The sequence below is a fragment of the Vidua chalybeata genome, chromosome 6, assembly GCF_026979565.1.
Source record: "Vidua chalybeata isolate OUT-0048 chromosome 6, bVidCha1 merged haplotype, whole genome shotgun sequence".
Classification (NCBI taxonomy): domain Eukaryota; kingdom Metazoa; phylum Chordata; class Aves; order Passeriformes; family Viduidae; genus Vidua; species Vidua chalybeata.
Window position 1 is genome coordinate 38,602,722 of NC_071535.1, and position 21,157 is coordinate 38,623,878.

General features: G+C 41.2%; 1 protein-coding gene across 6 annotated transcripts in view; it reads right to left on the minus strand.

The window, feature by feature from the left end:
• The window catches only part of PHF21A (PHD finger protein 21A), a 124,506-nt gene extending 103,636 nt beyond the window's left edge, over positions 1 to 20,870 (minus strand). For 5 of the 6 annotated variants that reach the window (XM_053946171.1, XM_053946166.1, XM_053946168.1 and 2 more), the window contains exons 1-3: positions 20,732 to 20,870; positions 20,382 to 20,592; positions 19,838 to 20,187 (exon numbers count right to left, since the gene is read on the minus strand). The gene's annotated coding sequence lies outside the window, so the exon portion shown is untranslated. Of the gene's footprint in view, positions 1 to 19,092; positions 19,179 to 19,837; positions 20,188 to 20,381; positions 20,593 to 20,731 lie in introns of all 6 variants that reach the window. The other variant, XM_053946165.1, reaches the window with a different exon arrangement.
• Positions 20,871 to 21,157: the final 287 nt, after the last annotated feature.

Below are 21,157 nucleotides of genomic sequence, written 5' to 3' on the forward strand. Positions count from 1 at the left end.
GGACTGACACAAAACTACTGGAGAAACACAATAGCATCAACTAAAGTATAGATGAACTCCCAAAATTCATCTTCACCAAGTCAAGCAAAATGGAGTAACCTTCTGGAGGTCAAACATGTATCAGAATACTGCATTAAATAAATAAATACATACCAAAAAAAAAAAACCTTTAAAAATCACCAAGATTTAAGGTAAATATAGAGATGCAAACTTTTCTTGAGCACTGGAGGCAAAAATTGACTCCATTTTTTTCTTAAAAAAATGTAATTCTACACTCAAAAAAAATGAACACAAAACCTAAAAAAATCACCAGTTTATTTCTTCCAGGGATCAGTTCAACTCAATTCAAAGAGAAAAGATTTTTCTAGGCAAAAGTAGAGTTTCCAGAGTATATACAACTTTAAAAAAAAAAAAAATATATATATATATATATATAATTATTTAAACAGTGATCACTAGTTCATTGCAATGGAAACCCTGACAACACATCAGAAAACATTTATGACAGAGTCCTAATGAACTATTAGACAACAGCCTACACAAAAAAGATGGACAAGTGAGAACAAGTTTATATACACACCTTGGAAAGACCTGTTTTCTATTCTCCAATACAGATTTATTTGCTGATCTTAGCAGCTGTTTCCTTCTCTCTATTCTGCACAATATACCTCAACTAAATTACAAGTTTTGTTTCAGTCCCTTGTCATTCAAAAAACACCTGCCCCAGAAGGAAGGAAAAGAAGGATGGTACCACCCTCCACACTCTTTTCAGTCCCCTCTGCTGCAAAAAAAACATATATGCTTGTCCCAGACAGAAGGTATTTAGGTTCCCAAAGCCAAACACAAGCATTTTAAAGAATTCTAAACCCAGAGGTATTTAATGTTTCAGAAGTCACTCCCAGTGAGTAATAGTCCCTCTTGTCATTTTAACCTGTGCTAAATGGCATATTTTCAAATTATCTATTGGAGAAACAGTAAGAATTTAAATTATTTCAGCCCATTCTATTTTCTCAAGTTGCGTTACCAAGCACATAACATCTAGCACAAGTTCTGTGGGGGAAGAGGCTTGTACCTCATCCTTTCATACACTTTACAAGCTCCAGTCCTGGAAGAGGGCAGAATGGTAAGAAATACTTTTTTTCTGAAGAGGACAGGAACGGTTGCTTATGAACAGACCAAAGGACCCTGGGATCAGCAGTAGCATGTGTTGCCAGTTTCTGAAGTTCATTTGACTTGCCTCTGTCAAGTCACTTTATTAAAGAGTTTCATCTTCCAAATACAAAATAATGATACCTGATTTACAACAATGCAAGTATTTATTTCTTGGCTTGGTATGTTTTTACAAGTGTCTGTTCACTAACACACAAAACCATGCTTTGTCCAATTAGAGACCAACAACCAAAGCAAACTTCAGCTGCTTAACTTCATGAGCTACTAAACCAAAACACAATATTCAGTTTTCTCACTCATGAGCATCAAAAACTGCCAGTTTTACTTTTCAAAAATCTGCTTTAAAGTTCTTAGTCAAGCATTCAAGGTAACAGCAATTTTATGAATTAAACTTTTTGTGATTATTAAGGTTCCTGCTGCAGTCACACAGTACACTAGAGACTCTTTAAATTCTACAACAGCTTAATACTAACCTACTAAAAAAATATTTTTTCCACAACTTGCAAAGCATCACAAGCATGCACCCACACAAGAGTACAAAGTGCTATGAGCTTCTGAATACAATAATGTGAAATTGTAATTCAAATTACTAAAGGCAATTACAAATAGCAAGAAGTTGAAGGAGGATTGATTCCCCCAACACTAACCTAAACCACCTAGATATCTGAAAATTTGTATAATCCATGCACACTGAGCAAAGCTGAAGTTAAGGATGCAATTCCTACAGCGGGTAAATCAGCATTACCATGTGTTGCCAAGTTCTGAACTAGTTTATTTGAATATCCTCTGTCAAGTTACAGTCTGGATGTCCTCTGTACAGTCTCCTTGTCCTCTAGGCTAGGAGTCTTCTGGACATAAGTGTCTGTTGTAGCCCTTCTTCCTACCCTCCAGATACAGGAATGAACACTCCCATACTGTTGTGTGAGTTCAATTATTTAACACTCAATCAATACTTACAGAAGCAAAAGAAAGGTAAATTCATATATATAGAAGCATGATATTCAAAAGAGACATTACTTTCAAGCAGTATTTATTCTGTGAGAAGTAGCTGTTCCCAGTGTCCTAACAGTTCAACTAGTTAATACAAATTTCCCCCATAATCAAATTAAGGAGTAGACAAGGAGTAAACCTATGAAAGTTAACAGCTGCCATTTGCCTGACAGTCAAACTGCCTTAAAACTCATTGATATCAATGCTAGGTGAGTGAGAAGTTTTGAGTTTCAAACAGACTATCAAATTTAAAAAATTAAAATTGTACCACAATAACAAAATGAGATGAGCAGGGGATTCTTGCTATCTATTAAAAAAGAATCTCACAGCTGGCCACCAAATCACAGATTTGGTTAAAAAGGCAAGACAAGGACTTCCACAAACTGGAAGAGAAAACTGAAGAAAAGAGGCTGGGATGAGGCAGGATGTAGGAACAAATTATAGAGGCAGGAATGAATTATGTCACCCTTTGAAGGTGATATAATTCATGATACTAAGATTACAAAGCACTGGCCATTTAAACAAAAACCCAAAATATAGAAAACAAAACCACACACACACAAAGGAAAAAAAAAAACCCAACAACAAAACCCCACATTTCTAAGGAACACTCTCTGCCAAGTATTCATATAAAAGATTGCAATCTTAATGAAATGAAGCTTTTGGACATCCAACTTCAAAGGAAATGAAAATAGATGCTGGAAGACCTACATCTCAAATACTAAAGTGTTCATACACCATATTGCAACAAAAACAAAAGGAAGCAAACCCATTTATATACCTCACTCTACCTTATAGAGTAAAAGCCATGAGAGGACCTACACAAAAGTAATAAATAAAATAAAAAGAAAGAAAACACTGAACAGTCAAAGAGCATGGAAGTTACCACAACAAGGATCGGGGTTAAGCCTGTGAACATACTTTTAACTTATCTGGCAAATAGGAAGGTTGCACACATTGTGATGCTTTCCATCATTTCAGATAGTTGTATTTAGAGTAAACTTCAGAGAGTTACAGGGGATCTGATAATACCAAATTACTGGTTTTCATTTGTCATTTTGTTGCCCCAGGTCAAGAAGTGCAAAATAATATACTCAGAGGAAAAAACAATCTAGCTATAAATATACAACAATTAAATGAAACTAGGCATGACTACTTACAAAAAAGACTTCAAGATTACTGCAAGCAAACAGTTAACTCTCAGCAGCAAAAAGTCCGAGAAAAGTCTCAGAAGGTATTAGAAACAGAACAGAGAAGAAACAGGGAACATTCTGCTGTGATGCACACTGCACATCATTCTGGCTGCTCCACTTCAAAAAAGGGAGAAATAGAAATGGTACTAAGAGGAATGACTAAAAGACAGTATATTTAAACAAATGAAACTATTTTTTTCTTGCACCAATCTATCTCACACACAGAAAATGCAGGTAAACTGCACAGAACTTGCTGCTGTGAAACACTATGTAAGCCACAGATATTTATAAATTAGTTCAGAAAGGCAGCAAATTCACCTATAAATAGTTTGATGTTGCTATTCACAGTGCAATAGCCCAAATGTAGCTTCCATCTCAGACAGCAGCTAAACAACTGTCAGAAACTTACTGTTAATATTTCAGCGGCTGACAGAATGCACCCATTTCCTACACTGTTCAGTCAGCTGCTGCTGCTAGGCACTGATAAAGGCAAGATGCTGGATTAGATGGACATTTGGTCCAGCAGAGTATGTTAGTTCCTATGTTTAATCACACTGAGCAGCCATGCTGGTATATGTCTTGGTTTGTTTTGGAGATTGGTTTTCTGGTAAATAAACCAGGCTATAATTCAAGCACATAATGTTAAAAGCAGAAATTGCAGCTTATGAAGCAGAAATCAAACTGGTTTGTGTAACATAATGCAACACTGAAATAAAGCCATAAGCAAGTACTGAAGGCTATAGTTTTTTTGGTTTTATATAACCCACCAGATTGATGAAAAATTCTCCTCCAAGCTCCTCACCAATTAGGGTGTCAACGGAAGGAGACTCAGGCAGTCTCTCCTAACTGAGAAAGACTCAAAGTGGGAAAGCAGCACTAAACATAAGCCATGGATGTTTGCTGCAAAAACTGCCAAGACCCATTTAAGACTGGCAACGATTTGGCATCCTCCCAGCTGACCACAGGGAAGATCTCCCGAACCAATGGATTCAAAACGAACATGTAGATGAATGTCTGACTCCTCTCCGAGAAAACAACTTGTTTCAGGTCCTGCCTGACCCTGGAAGAGTGCAGGATGCTCTCTGTTTTAATAAGGAAGTCTAGGTGAAAAAGTACTACTGTCACAGAAAATGCATAAGCTCAAGCTGAGGCCCAGGACAAACATCGAACAGAATTCTGCTAGAAGTATTGCTAATCCTGCTAGAAAGCACTGCCTAAACAATTTGGTGAATGTCTGCCTTCTCATCACTGTCAGCTTCCTTCTCTTCTGACAGATGAGCTTTTGAAGATAGCCAAACTGAAAGCCATGTAGGATAAACAAGCAGGTCTCAATCTGTGGGAAACAGAGAAGTTTCATTTTCTAAAGCCCAAAATTACAACAGGTCTGGGAAAAAAAGCAAGTGTCCAGTATATAAAGCCTTCCAGTATTGCTGTAGGCAGTAAAAAGAAGATGAACATACCCAACAAGCTTATCATCTTCACCAGGAACAAGCAACTATCAAGGATAAAAACATGCAAAAAAACCAGAAGCAGCTTTATGAGCAGTTTCATGAACTCACAGATATTGCCTCAATGAGATTATTGCTCATCTACACTGTTGAGAAAGCTGACCACAATCCAGTTTATATGAGAAAGATGCAGTTTACATGAGAAATCCCTTAAGTCACATAAAAGGACAAGAAAATAAGAATTTCAGGCAATGCTATTTTTTTCCCTTCATTTCACATAAGGGCTATTATAATTTTGTTATTCAAATAACTCTCTCCTTACAGAATCATACAGATTGGTTTGGGGTTCTTTCATTTTATTTTGCAGGGGGAGGTATCATCTAGACCAGTAATAGCACTGGAATTGGTCTTGCTGAAAGAAAACAGGAACACAATGTCCTTATCATCCTAGAGATGTTTGTGCAAACTACACCAGCAACAAATAGCACTACAAAGTAACAATTCAAAGAAATTGGCACTCTTGTTTGTAGTTGGAAACTTTTTATTTACTATATGTTTTCTCTCTCCATGCTGACATAGGCTCAATGTTTCAGGTTGAATTTGTTGGTATCTCTGAGAGAAACACAGGAAGATATAATCATGTGTGTGTACTGAGTTTATTCATGCTTCAGTACTTCCGTTAATCATCCATGGGCCAGCATTTCTCTCTTCTCCATCCCACCAGCAAATCCATCAGACATGCATAGTTTGTCTTCCTGATATATAAGTTGGAAAGTTTTCTTCTCAAGTGCTCCATGTTTCATTAAGAGTAACTTCTAGCGTACTCCCAACAGTTCCTCTTAAATCTCATTCACATTTTTTGCTCCCAATAAAAAACAAATGCTTATCCTCTTGCTCTCAAGTTCAAGGTGAGTTTCTGCTCTTCCCTCATATCTAACGATACTTCTTCAACTACTACACAGGAAAACTCCGTTGAGTCCATACATTCCAAAGTAAAGGTATTTTGATTCCTCTTCCTCCCTTCTCATACATTAGGTTGCACAGAGATGGAGGACCAACTGGAAAACTGTACAGATTTCTCCAGATTTATGCACATTTGCCTGCAATTCCAAGCTTTGGTCCTAGTGATAATGAAGGCTGATCTCAGTGCAATACAGTTCTCATGAACTGCATACTTTACATTTCCATGACACTTCCACACAAAGCAAAACTGCTTTCTTTTGCAATACAAAGAACAAGAATTGAAAGTCTTCTCTCTGAGGAATGCAGTGCCAGCCAACAATGTCTCTTTGGATCTCAGGCCTTTAATGCCAAGGCAATATACCCTGCCCTGAAATTTATTTTACAAACATTTTATTAAGCAGTGGTGATGTATGCAGGACTAATTGCACATGAACAGAAGCACACCAATCACTGAATTGTTAACACAAGATACTCTCCAAAATTTCATTACACCCATCTATAAATCAAGACATGACCAAAACAAGAATTCTACTTCACAGAAGTCACACTGTGGAGTATGAGACGTAGTGGTTACTTAAGCTGTCTCGTGTTTGGCCTTGAAGCTGTCTCCACAGTTACAGAGTAGAGATGTCACAACATACAAATAGTTCAGTAAAGACACCGTACTAACCCAGCTTACTGATGAAAGACAACTCCAGGCTTATGCAGAAGCAGTCTCAAAACATGAACAACTCTTAATGAAACATGAGAGGAGCACATGCCAAAGTTTCTGTACTCCACAAATACTCTAAGACACCAGTGAAGATCACCAGCAGTGACCCTAAGGGCTATGGCTGGAGATACTCCAGAACAAGAGATATGCATTTAAATGATCATGATTCAACATCCCACCAGAGCCCAAGAGCTTAACAACATGGGTAGTCACAGACATGGGGTTCTAAGCATGAGACTCACAGTTTTAAGTGAGCCATTTACAATAAACAGTGAGGCATATAACAAAAAAGGAGTCATACTTTTCATGTTTGCATTGGAACAAAGGTCCCTTATTATGCAGCACTAAGAGATAGTGGAAGCAACACTGGACCAGCCAGGTGTGACAGATGCAGAAACTTGAGTATTGCCAACTCTGCTGATTTTTCACTTGGAAGAAGCATTTGTAAAAAGAACAAGATATCTGTCCCTGAGCAGTACTCACTTGGGAGGACTGAAGAATTCTACACACATAAGCTGTACACAAAATAGTTTTAACAAGCGGTTAAGACTTCAGCACTGACGACACTCATTACTCAGTGTTACTTTTGCTGTGCACTGAACCATTCCACCCAACTAGACCTGTAAAATCCTTTGTACCAAACTTGAAGTATGGCACAGAAACAATGATGGTATGCAGTAAAGCTACTGGTACCTCATTCATATGCAGGACACAGACAAAGTACATTCGGGAGATGTTTTAGAAACAATTTTACCTACATGATAACATGAAATTTCTTGTATTGATACATTGCAACAGAGCTAGAAAGCTAGAAAGAGACCTAAAGACAAAAAAAATTTCAACAGCAACAACTACTACCACCATCTTTCTTCCCTTTTTTTCATATTCTGCAGAACTTAGGACTGTTTCTTTTCACCAATGCTTACCCATGCAACTCAGATTTTACTGGATTTCAAATTCATATTTATCATTATCTCCCCACGTATCAGAAGGTCTCCCATTCCCATTCAAGCCTTTACTTTTCCTTCAACCCAAGATAACCTAAAAAATACATCCAGCACTTTATAAAGAAAAAAAAAAAAAGTAGCCTATTTATTTTGTACAACCAGTTTTACAAGAATCTCACCTCCATTGGGACAACACTACCTATTTGTACACCACCCATACTTAATCAGTGTATCCATTTCAGACTCACTTTTGTTTACAATATAGCAACATTAAGGATATGAATGAAGCCGAGGGTTTTCTGGATTAAACACAGAAGGGAAGGTCTCCCTTCCTAGTTTAAGGTCTTCAATAAAATTACTGCAATGCAGAATAAATCAATTTCTCTCGCTACCTCAGTTTCTAATCCAAACATGGGAATAAAGCTACTTAGCAGACTGACCTGTTATCTTTTAAGAGAGCAGATTCTTGAATAATAACAAGCACACCTATACTCCAATGAATAAACTATGCTGATTCACAACAGCAGATTGCCTGGGCTAAATTTCATGTTGTATTAACAAGTCAACAGGAAGCACTCCAAAATTATTACATTGATGTGCTCTGATCTTCCTTCCCCTACATAGCAGTCAGCTGGCATTCTCACTGCTCCCAGTACACAGGTATCAATCTCAAATACTGTCTTTCCTTCCCCTTTTATTATATTCTCCCTCCTTATCCCCTAAAAGACTTTTTTTTCTTCTTTCTTCTCCTCAAAACAAATGGCAACTGTAACATCTGGAGAATGGTATTTGTAGGTGGGGTAGTCACATTCACACATGTGGGAGTACTGATGGTAGTCACTAATCTGAAAGGAAGAATTCAAGTAACCATGCACTTCATGGTTCCTTTCTTCACAAAACCATGATTATTCAATACACGTTAAAAGATTTACACACTAGGTTACAAACATAACATTGAATCACTGGGCCAATTTAATATGGAATCACATAAGCATACAATTAGCATTTAATGGAAGAAAAGTGCAAGACTGCTGTACAATGGAAGTAGACTTCAGCTACAAGAAAACTAAGTGTCCAAAACAGTTTTACTCACACTGATTGCCACAGATTTTTAACTGATTGTTTACTTAAAGTTGGAAAATAAACTGTAGGTTTATCTAATTTATTGGCTACTATAAACAATTGAAAGGCATATAAGTTTCAACCTTCACAATGCTGACAGAGAGTGAAAGGTATCATGGAGCATGGTATGGCTGCACTTTCTGAACAAAAGGATTGGCAGTTTTAAGAAGGCTGTTGTGGCAGCCAATTATTTTTATTCCCAAGGGGCCCGAGTGCTTCACCCAGAGAAGGCAGTAACATGCTGCTGAGGGCCACTCCTTCACATCCCCTCACACCAACATCATCACAATCTTCTCCTGCTCTCCTGGGATCCACTGATTCCATGTATACAACAGTCCTACACCAACATTGTCCTAGAAGATGGAGCAAACCACCCCGTGGCAGGAAGACTTATCACAACAGCAGAGACTGAGATGAGAGAAAAGAGTGAGGGGCACTAAACTAGTACTGCATATACCAGTATGCATTTGTATATGCCGATATGTGGTTGTATCAAGAGAAAGACTCACACTACTATGATATCACTGCAGTGCCCATCATTACGGTGACTGCTTTGCAAAGCTACTCTTTAAACATATTGTTTTGTTTAAAAATTAATGCCTAGATTTTTAATGATCCTATTGTTGTACTACAAAAGATGTTTAAACACATCTCTCTACACACAGGCACATACACACAAATTCTCATGCATTCCTCTCATTACTTTGTCCTACATATTCCTCTCCTTACCATTTCAAGAACAGGGTTGTTGTGGTTTTAGGGTTTTTTTTCCTTTTTATAATGTCTTTGAGAAAAATCACAGTTCCTATCAATTTAAACTCTGGTTATTATCCAGTGGGGGGGAGAAGAGGTGGTGGTGGAAGCCATGAGGACCAGAAATATACAAGAACTTTTACTGTATAATTTTAAGTCCCCTTCTAATGCAACTTCTGATCCCCAAGAAACCCATATGAGTCTTGCTGCCTATTGGAATACCAAAGAGGTGTCATAGGTAGAGGATTAAAATGCATCCTGCATATGTGGGAATATGGAAAAAATATGTTTAAAAATACTCAGATAGTATTTAACTCCATTTATGCAAGATCTTCTGGTTTACCTCAGAGAAAAGTACTGGCATGTCTAATGTATAGTACTTTCTACACACAAACAACTTTCTACACACAAGGGATTTAACAGATACTTCTGCCCTTCCTTAGTTTAAGCTTTCAAGTGAGTTAGAGTGAGATGATCTATATATATGATCATGAAATCACCTAATATATTAACAATAAATTTAATAAAAGGAAAAACCAGCATTTTTAAACAAAAACAATCATAAGTACAGAAGTGTAGATAAAGTTAGCAAAAGGGAGCCAGAAAGAAGGTACCAAATGGTGAGGAATCATACAATTTTATCTTACTTCAGGAAGGAGCAAACCTAAAATCAGCATTTTTGCTCACGCAGTTGTGTAGCAATGACAATGTCAGTGCAATACAACCTGAGGCAGCTATTCACAGTGTCACTGACCTACGCCCAACTCATGGACTCTGCAGCTGAGAAGATACTGTTACCATAGTAGAGCTCTAACCCTGCGCCTGCATCTCCTTGGCCAACACTACCAGGTTTGGACTGACTGCAAAGAAAGCAGTCCACCACAGAAAAAAAACCATTTCATTACACTAAACACTATACAAGTTCTTCCTCAAGAGCAAGGCATCCAAATGTAATTCCTGCAAGAAGTAAGGTGGAAGAAGACATTAAGTCTTATGGCAAGAAGAAACTGCCACACATGGATAAGAATTATGGGAAGGGAGGGTATTTCCATGTTTATTTCAGAGACTGACATTCAAAAGAAAGTAGAGCAGGTGAAATACACCAAATTGCAGGTAGAAAGTGGAAACTAAGGCTGATTCTGAAACAAATTTCATAGTGACAAATCCACTGACTTCAGCACAATTCTCTAAGACGGCAAAATAAGAGCTGTGTTGTGGTGGGTTTCCCCCTTGGGAGAAGAACTGCAGTTGACTCAAGGGCAGGTACCTGGCATTCAGAAACAGCACAAACCTGGCTAGTGCTTCCCAATTTATTTCTGACCAGAATGTACTCTCTGAAAGGGTAAAAAGGGAAGCTCAGGTAGCCACATCCTTTCCATTTGGGGTCACTGAAAAAGCATCCTTAATACAGCAAATTCATGCTACACACAATAGATTTACATGATGAAGATGCTTATCAGAGACAATTACTGCAAGCTAAGCATCAGTGAAGTGGTATCTGGAGCTCCAGCTAGATGCAAATTACAAAAAACCTTAATTATCAGTAATATAGGCCACTGTAGTCCTTTTATAGTTATGAAAAAGTGAGGTTAGGGTGTTGGATTTTTATTGTGCTTTTAATTGTTTTGGCTTAATTTTTTTTAAGTCCATCACAAGTCAGGTTATTCAAATTTCAGACCAAATATCTCAATGTCACACTAGCAAGAGGGATAGAACAGAAAGTATTCCTTGGACACATCATGGACTAATTTCTGACTTTCATACAAAATTTTGTTGCGCTAACAAATTAAGTAAAAGCCCTGAATAAATAGATTCCAAGTCCTTACAAAGCATTACAAGAGCTCAATATTAACCACTTTTTAAAGGCATAGCAAAGACGCTAGGAGACAAAGTACCCAGAGTGAGATCCCCCAGGGATCACCAGCAGCCTCTTAAACAGGTGCCAGATTCTTCAAATTTTGTCCAGAGCTTCAGGCCTGCAAAATCCACCTAAAACTACATTTTGGGAGGAAAAAATCCTGGTACTCTCAATTCAACTGAAGTTTCACATTGGCTTGAGCAGGGCCACAATTTGTTCACAGATGAGGACAGATTTGTTCTTATGAGATAAGAAGTACTTAAAGAAGTTTTTCTTTACAACTGTGCATCAAACCCTTTTGTACATCCCTACTTCTCACTTTCCTTATCTAGGAAACCCTGATACAGCAGCATTACAAAGGGCACTGTTGCAGGCTCTCTACAGAAGGTAAAACGTCCTTGAAGGACAAGAGACGTCATCTTTCCACTACATATGGATTTATCATGGTTTCTCGTCTTGCCTGTTGTATAGGACTAATCAGCCAATGAACGGGAATTTCATCCTTGCATAGCAACAATGTCAGCCTTTCTAATCATGTCAAGATACTAATAGTAACTATTTCAGCTAAGTGCCTGTCCTGTCAGCAATTTGCTCCACATGGGCTGTCAAGGGGCTGAGAACACTAAAAGAAAACTATATAACTGTTTATCAAGTCTTTTACAGTTACAGAACCTGTAAGGTTTTAGACTAATCTCTTCACCTTTTTGTATCAGTTTTAAACAGTGTCAGCAACACTGCTGCTACTTATATAGATTCTGATTTCAGGCATTCAGCTATTCTCTCTAACCTCTGCCGGACTTACTGTTAAATAACATGACTTCTTGCAAGACTGGAGCTCTAATTAATTTCTCCAAAAACATAAAAACAAAGTGTATTTGATATTGTCTGACACTTAAATACAAGCCTTTTTATATTAACATCTCATACAAACCGAAGAACAAAGGAATTGACGGGGATCAGTTAAGGTTAAGTGTTTGCTCAATTGAAAATGAACTTCACTATCCAAATCAAGGCACACCAGATTACAGCAAATATTAAACTTGTTGCTGGATGAACAACCAAAATCAACTTAAGGTCCATTTCAACTTTGGCAAATCTGACTGAGAGTGTTGTGTGAAAATACACAATTCCTACAGATATAAATAAAGTATTCTGAAAAGTTACTATTCCTCTATACTTACTTCAGAAACACTTCACATTCTTTGATGTGAGTCTGACATGAGTTCAAGCACAGCAATCAGCACTAAACACACCTGACAAAAACTGCCAGATGTGTTCTGCTTCTGGTGGCACCTGCCAGTACCTGTGTTTGTGACTCTGCGTCCCCTTGGGAATCAGCAATGGAGTCACTAGCCCCCACAGCATGAACATAAATTGGGTCCCCTGCTCTGATGCATAAGGCAGCTATATCATCACTCACTCTCAAGAAACACAGCAGAGAAACGAGTTATCATCAGTTAAAAATGCTGTTAAAACTCTCTTTCACTGTGTGAAGAGAAATCCACTGTGACCCACTGTCCTTCCAGCAACTGGGAAAGGACAACAGGGCTGCCATACTGCCAGTAACAGAAATCCCCTTCTCCCAAATGTTTCCATCCATAACATTGCTCTGAAAGATTAAAAATCCCCAGAATATCAAATAAGATACTTGCAATCAAAGATAAAGTGAATACAATTAATATATTCTTTGTACAAAAACACATAAGCAGTTGGAAGACTTCCTTCATGGACTGATTTTCTCTAAACATATTATGCAACTCTAAACCATTTTTGACTTGTAAACAAAAATACCTGACTGCTGCACAGGCTTAAGCTGACCAACAAGAACTGGAAAAGGTATTGAGGACTGCGTTTCTAGAATATGATAGCATCTTACGCTCTTCACTCCAAATCCCCAACTTCTGCTCAAGAAAACTACAGGTCCCAGGATGCCTTAGGATAGCACAATCCTGGCAAGCCATTGCAATAAAAACACAGCACTGCACACTGGGGCCTGTAGTTTCCACGAGCACAGTCCTACTCAAGATGAGACCAGATGTAGGCCATATTGCACACTTCCACAGGCCTGTAAACAACACACACACCCCGAACGGGGAGTCTGCTGCTGGTAAATGTCAGGTAAGCTGGATCGATAGCCATTTCTCATGTGTTGCAGTTAAGAGGCCAAAGATTTCTGCAGAAATAAACATCAGCTAACCAAGAGTCCTCATAGAACAGCAGTTGGGCTACTTTTAAACATGCACAGTTTGCTGTAGCTTTTTAACATCTTTTACCGAAGTGCAACAAGAATTCATGGGATTTCCCTCCCAAGACTGCTACATTTAATAACATTAAAGAGTACTCTTCCAAATAGCAATAGGAAAAGGATGTTTGGTGAGGGGCATATTCTCCCTGTCCAGAATTCAGTTATCTGGAAACAAATTGCTCTCCTCCTCCATTTCTACAATGTGCTGAAGCAGGGGTTTGCCTCTCTCTTCTGAAAAGAAGTGGCTCTTAGCTGAAAATTAAATAGCTGTGTCTCAGCGTAGGCCTCAGAGAGGAATACGCTGTACTTCAGTAAAGGGAATGGCAGCTCCCCCTACCAGTCTGTTCTAAGAAGGTTTTAATCGAGGAAGGAAACAACCAGGGAACAAAATTTAAAAGTCCTCCTTTTTTTTCCCCCTCCCGCTTCCCTGAACTCTGGATTATTATTATTAAAACAATTAAAAAACATAATATGCATATAAAATTCCATCTAAGAACTTATATGCTTCCCTAGTCCTTGTAGTACGAGACAGTCTTTGCAGCATTTCCAGGCTAGCAGGCCGCACCTGCAGAAACATGCAAAAGAAAAAGGACCATGCAAAAGGAAAAGGCTGGGCCAAGAGAAAGACAGCATCCCACTGCAAGAGAAAGAAATGGTGATGCTTCAGTCACCTGAAAGTCATCCTGATGCATTTCCCTACAGAGGCAAGAGGCCTCAGGAGCATCTAAAGGTTTTGTCAATACAGCAATGCTGTCCGTAGGCCAGACAGCTGTTGCCATAGTTACTATCAGTCAGCTTATCAGAAAATAATTATTGCGATTACTCAGAAGTTTTGTTAAAACAATTTAAAGCTTCAATAGGATACCACTTGATCTCTTCAATTAACTGTTTGCAACTATGCTGCCTTTGGGATCCATACAGTTAACTTGGATCTGCAAGGTTGAAGTGGAAAAGGGGAAGGAATCAATGTTCCTTCTCCCTTTCATACTGACAGCTTGTATTTCATACGGAGAAACAAGGGAGCTGAACCACCCATAAGCTTGGCTGCTCTGCTAGAGTTGTCTCACAGGCTTAGAGTCACAGGCTCAAATCTGCCCTCATTTGGTTTAACTGCTCACACGTCCATACTGCAATTTAAGAAACACACCAGCTACATTTTCAAAGCGTACTTTTAATTACACGTGCAAAGGTAGAGTCCCTCACTTCAGAGGCAGGTGACACAACTTCTGTACCAAGTGAACTTTGTCTCTTGTCCTACAAGCGCAGTACTGTCAGGTAGAAGGGCAGAATCACAAAACACACAAAACACATTTTAAGAAATCGGACATTAAAAATGCACAGAAGCTGTATGAATGTGGCCTAGAACAGAGCTCACAGGAAGCAGAGCCTCACTGCTCCTGTACCACTTCTAGATGCATTCCCACCAGTAACAACAAATATTGGGCTTGGGCTGGGGTCTGGAGGCAGCATGTTTGTTTCGTAGTGTGCGGTTTTTCAAAGCATGCTTTGAGCATACAGGCTCTAATCAAAAGAGTGAGCATTTGTAATGACAGCAAACAAGAAATCTCAGGCAAGAGGGAACAAATAATAGGTCAAACCATCTAGGCAAAGAGCTTTTAAGGCACGGGAAACTTGATAATTTCAACAGAGATATTAAACTGGTGTAAACAATACACCAGAAAATAATGCTGTAGATATGCCTGTATCATGCAGCACATTTTTCCTCAAAAACCTGGAATGATCAAAGTATTAAAACAAAAGATTCTATGGCAAAGCTGGGGCTTTGTTAGGACAGTAGGCAAGGAAGATTAAAGGAAGGGACCTGTTAGAACTTTCTACAGCTAAAAAAATTATTTTGGGGACGGGTGATTCTAACTGCAAAGTCTGATTACAATGTAAGTGCATCTTTCCTCAGCACTAAGTACTTTTTTAAAACTCTTTAGATTTCTGTATATTTTACAGCCTTTCTATGATCTACACTTCACTTTTGTGAAGTTTTGACATAACAAAAGCAAAATCAAAAACTTTAAATCATACTTGAACAATTTCAGTCCAGAGAGGAACTCTGTAAAGTGCAGGAGCCATAAATAAAAACTAATGAAAGAAACAAAGCAGCTGCATTTTATTTTTTTAATTGGACTCTATGTGCCATAAGGCAAAAAAATGAAAAGAAAATGAGAAAATACCAAGTTGCCCCCCACCCCAGCAATAAATGTAATTTTTTTTTTTTTTTTTTGCCTGCAAAATGCATGTCTCCACCACCAGGACAAGAGAGACACTAGCTTTTTGCTATACTGAACATGAAATATTACTGTAAGATACCTATAAAAACTATCTTTCTGTACCCTCTAATTACAGGGTACAGAAGTAAGTACCAGCCCTTTGCATTCAGCAGACATCTCAAAACCCTTCTGTGCCCTGCCCCACCTTTCCACTATATGGTTTGTTCCTAAAAAAACTTTGTGCTGTTAAAACACATCAGAAACAGGATGTGAGCTACTTTCTGGCACAGAGTAATCGAACAAGGGCAATTCACGAACATACAGGAGCCAGGCCTTTTGTAGAGTCTTACACTTCTAGTATACAGCTACACATGTGACTGCACAGTTGCGAGCATAAAGGGTGAAGGGGACAGTGAAGAAATATTATTAGAAGCTTAATAATAGGTTTTTAGCACTGCCCCTACTACACAAGAAGCGTCTCCTGAAGGAGATGCTTTACAGCTCACATCTCCATGAGATGGCCCTCCAAAAAGCAAAGTTCTATCACTCCATTAAGTTATTTCTTATATTTAATATTTTAAACAAGTAAAACCAGCAAACCCGAAACAACAGTAAAAAGGTTAGGGTCACCAACACGTTTCTCACATGACTTTCACCTCAAGTTTCTGGTACCCGTGAAAAATGCCAATAACACATGAAATAAGATAGTCCATTCAGGTTCCCTCAAACTGGACTAAAATAAAAGAGAAATCTCCATTGCAAACAATTTCCAGTAGTATCAATTCATTTGACCAAATAAAATTCTTCATGGCTCTGAGAAAAAGGATAAAGGAACTGAACAGCTACAATGTATTCATTATAAACAAACTGCATGAACAACACAAGTGATAGTCACTATCAAAGCTTTCCAACTGCACACAGAATTACACAACTTTTTAGGGAGTCAATAAAATATATCTTATTTTCTAGAAGAAGTCCATGAAAATTGTGTCCTTTGTAAGGATCCACACCAAGATATTTTTAATTTTTTTTAATCATAATTTTTACAGTGAAGTTTAATAGGCACACGCAAAACCTCATCTCTAAAAAAAAAGTAAAGTTGGAATAAGAAATAGTTAGGACCAATATTTGAAACACACCTGAAGCTGAATAGCTGAGTAGCCTACAGTGAAGAGATAGCTTTACAAAACCTAAAGTGGAGATCTCACTATTGAACCTGGGAAACACAATAGCACGTTTTTCTAAATAGCCTAAGTTTTCATTTCCTACTTTTACTTTTTTTAAGTTCTTTGAAAGAAAGTTTTTATATTTTCCCTGAAGGAAGAAAACAACTTTCAAATGCCTGCTTCCATCAACAAAACTAGGATGCACATAGAGGAGAGTAAAGATTGAAAATTTTCAGGTAAAAATCTTAAAAACACTAATGGCAAAAAAATTATTAATAACAAAGACTCCTCCATGTAACATTTTGAATTACACAACATGTTAGCTTCGCTAGTTAAATTAAAAATCACCAAAACCCATAATGGGATCCACTCCAAATTTCTTGTTGCTCAGGTCACTAAGGCTGAAATCTTGGGATATGACATAGCTGACATCCATCTGGTGGCAAGTGCTCCCAGCGAGCAAGCACCTACCTTCTGCTAGACAATGGGTCTCTTAAGACCTTGAAGAGATACTCTATACACACTACTGTACAACATGAAATGAACGGATAGAGAGACTGCTCCATAATCCCTCTGTATCAGCTCAAACCCCTAGCTGATATAACTATCATAAAATAATCTCTCTACCATAGTGAAGTTGAAAGTTTTAAAAACATTTGAGAATCTCATCATCTATTTTTTTAAATACAGTTTTAAAGTTTCATTTAGTGAGCTACAGAATTCCTTTCTAGAAATCAACATTAAAAATGCCCCCAAAGAAAGTTTCATTTAGCTATCATGAAGCACAGATATAAACAAAATTTCCAAAGACTGTGATCTTTCTCCTAAGATATGATAATTAACCAATATGGGTAGTTATGCTATTTTATTTCTTTAAGATCCTGTTCTCAGTAGTAATTTAATGTCACTATTTAAAAGCTATAAAGTTGTATTATACACAATAACTAACAAGTTCGATATTAAAGTTCTGCTGTTACATGTTAACCTGGTAGAAGTAATGAATTTTAGAATTTTAAGGGCTTTTTTTAAACAAGACATTGAAACACATGTCATTTTTTTTCACAAATGAAGCCTCAAAATAAGCCTCCCTTTATCAAAGTTAGAAATTCCCCTGCTTTGTAGCAGGTCTAGCATCACCGGCTAACTCTGGGAAATCACAGGAAGGCCAGAGGAAGCCAAGTTACAAAACTGAAACTAAGCAGGTGTCTTCATTGTTAGAAGTGAGCACAATGAGAAAAAGGGGGGGGGGGGGGAGGGAGGAAAAAAAAAAAAAGAGTAAACAGAGAGCCAAAATCCATTTTATTTCTGATACCTGAAAACCTACAGCTAAGCAAAAAAAGATGCTTCTATCTACACATATGGGTGTATAGGAGTATCTATCCTTTAACCTGATAACAAGCAACAGCACAAGAAAATTTGCCTGGCCCAAAGAAGCCTGCCTCCTCAAGCCCTGCCATTACAGAGTGCACATCCCCACCTGATTTCTCCATGCTCAGACCCACCGTACATCATAGGACACAACTTTCTCGTGACACGCACGTTATTACCCCCAGTGGGACCTTTTTACATGCAGTCTCCACAGTGAACAAAAGTTCATTGTCAAGCTCAGTGCTTGGGCCCAAATATCCAAGAGGATAGAAGGGGGAGAGAAAGGGAAAAAGTGCTTCTATCTGCAATTAAAAGATTTGCAGGCAATCACCGTTACTTACAATTAAAAAGTGGGAACAGGTGTAGCAGATATCATAGTTTGATAGCTGAACAAAGAATATTACAGCACGTGACTGAAATGTGATGACATTTGTTCACCAATCGAAAACAAAAGCCACTCTCCAATGGCACTCTTTCCTCCACCCCCAAGAATTAGGAACTTGGAAATTTCTCCATATTGAAACACATCTGTTCATAGCCTTATTTTTTGACACTTGGAGAAGAAGTTGAATGAAGCGCTCCATGCATTAATAAAATACTAATTCACCAAAAAACCCTCAGCATACTAAACCATCAGCACCCACCAAACTGCAGAGGTGGTTGAGAAGAAAGCTCTACCGACAGTGAAGCATGGAATAATAAAGAATAGGAAAAAACAAAACACACACCACCACAAAAAGAAAAAAAGAAAAAATCCTGCAGGAAGGCAAGTGAAGAAAGGAAAGGAACATGCATAAGAGGACTACACCAAATGGCAGAGTCCCACATAGAGCCCCACTCCACCTACACGGGCGCAGAAGGGAGGGAAAGAAACCAAAATAAAGAAGTGTCCGTGCCCAGTGCTGGGGCAGGCGTGGGCACCCCCGGCCCCGTACCTGTGCGGGAAGGGCAGCCCCAGGGCGAGGGGAGCAGGCCCGGCTCCGGAATAACAAGTTGCTGAAGAAACGGAATTTTCCCGGCGCTGCTCGGGCCACAAAGACGAATGAAAGGAAGGAGGGAAGCGAAAAAAAAAAAAAAAAAAAAAAAAAAAAGAAAGGGGAAAAAAAAAAAAAAAAAAAAAAAAAAAAAAAGAAAAGCCGCAGCAGCGGATTTACTACGAATTATCCATCACCGTGAGCGGCATCATTTCCCAGATAATAATAAAACTTCCCCGACAGCATCGCGGCGAAGGACCCGACCGAGAGAAAAGGGCCTGGAAATAATCATCCTGAAGGAAACCGGAGGGGAGGGGATAAGCCTCCCTCCCCCACCCCATCCCCAGTGCAATGTGTCATCTCCTTCCCCTGCTCCTCCCCCCAACCCCAATGTGTCACCTCCTCCTTTTACCCCAAGTGTCACCCTCCTCCACCTCTCCCGCTCCCGCTCGCAAACTTCTGCCGGGGAGGCCGGGGGGCCGCCCCGGGACGCTCCGCTATTCCCCGCCACCCCCCCGAGGGAGGGGCCGGGGGCCGCGGCGAAGTTGCTGCTCCTCATCGCCAAGTTGGCCGGAGAGTGCGGGGAGCGTCGGCGCCATCCCGGGGGGCGCGGGGGGGAGAGGGGGGGACGGCGCCCGGGGGGCGGGGGGGGGGGGGCAGGGAGGAAGAGGAGGAGGAGGCGAATCCGAAAGGTGGGATACTACACCCTGCTGGCGGCGGCGGTGCTGCTGCGGGCCGGCCGGGGTCCCCCTGGCAGGACCTCTCTCTGAGGGGGAGGACTCTTCTTCATAGGGGGAGGGTGCCGGCGCCGCCGCTCCTCTGGGCCTCCCTGTCCCCCTCTTCTGGGCGCCTCTCTCTCTCTCCTCTCACTTTCTTTAAGCTAAGCGGGGAGTGGAAGATGGTAGGTTGCTCCCTTCTCCTCCTCCTCTTCGCTCGCTCTCGCCTCTGTGGGGTCCTTTTCCTTCCCCCTCTCCGCGGGGGGCTCCTCCTGCGGCGGGGAGGAGGGAGCGGGCGGGGAGGGCGGCACGAAGCCGAAGAGGCGCAGGAGGAGAGAAACTGTAACACAAAAACAAGCCGAGAAGCTGAACTCTTCTTCAATCCCATTCACCCGGCCCGGCCGCAGCACACCGCTCGCCGGGATCCCTCCGCCGCCGGCCTCCCTGCCTGCCTGCCTGCGGCGCGCTCCCGACACGCCGCCGCGCGCGCCCCCGTCCGCCCCGGCCCGGCCCGGCCCGCCGCTGGAGACCCACCGAGGAACCGGGGACCGGCGGGCCCACGCCCACGCTCCCCACTCCCCGTTGCAACGGTGGGACGCCGCCGGCCGGGCCCGGGCCGGGGCAAGGGGGGGAACCAGGAGGGCGGGCTCGGCGGCTTCTCCTGAGGGGGGACTACTTGACGTGTCGGTGCGGCGAATTTATTTCCCTTTGCCTAAGGAACGGGCTGTGCTGCGGCACCCATTGCCTAGGGAAAAAGCCCGGATGTAAAGTGAGTGAAACTAAAGTAGAGTGAAGTAGGGCACCAAACTCTGCCGGAGCAGCGGCGCCGCCGGCCGCGGCCGCGGGGGGCACTGAGCGGCCGCACCGCCCCACACTGCCAGTACCGGGCGGCCGTGAGGACGCGGGGTCCGGGGAGAGCAGTGCGGGGGCGGCCGCGCGTCAGCCGAGGACCCCCCCCAAACACACACACACACAGACGCACGCACACACAGACACACACCCCTCCCTCCCTCCCTCCCCGCGCCCGCCCGGCCGGCCCGGCTGCGCGGGGCTCGGCGGGGGCGGCGCACGGGTGCGCGCGCGGGGCCGCGCGCAGGAAGCGGAGAGCGAAGGGGGGGCGCGCGCGGGCGGGAGGAGCCGGCGCGCGGGGCCCTGCCGCGAGGGGCTCCGCACAGGAAGTTGATGCAACAGGGCCGCGGGAGGGGGGCGGGGGGCGCGCGCAGGAAGCGGCGGCGGTGGCGGGAGGGAGCGCGGGAGCGCGGCGGCCTCATCCCCGTGGATGAGGCGCGGATGCGCCACGGCCCGTTCGC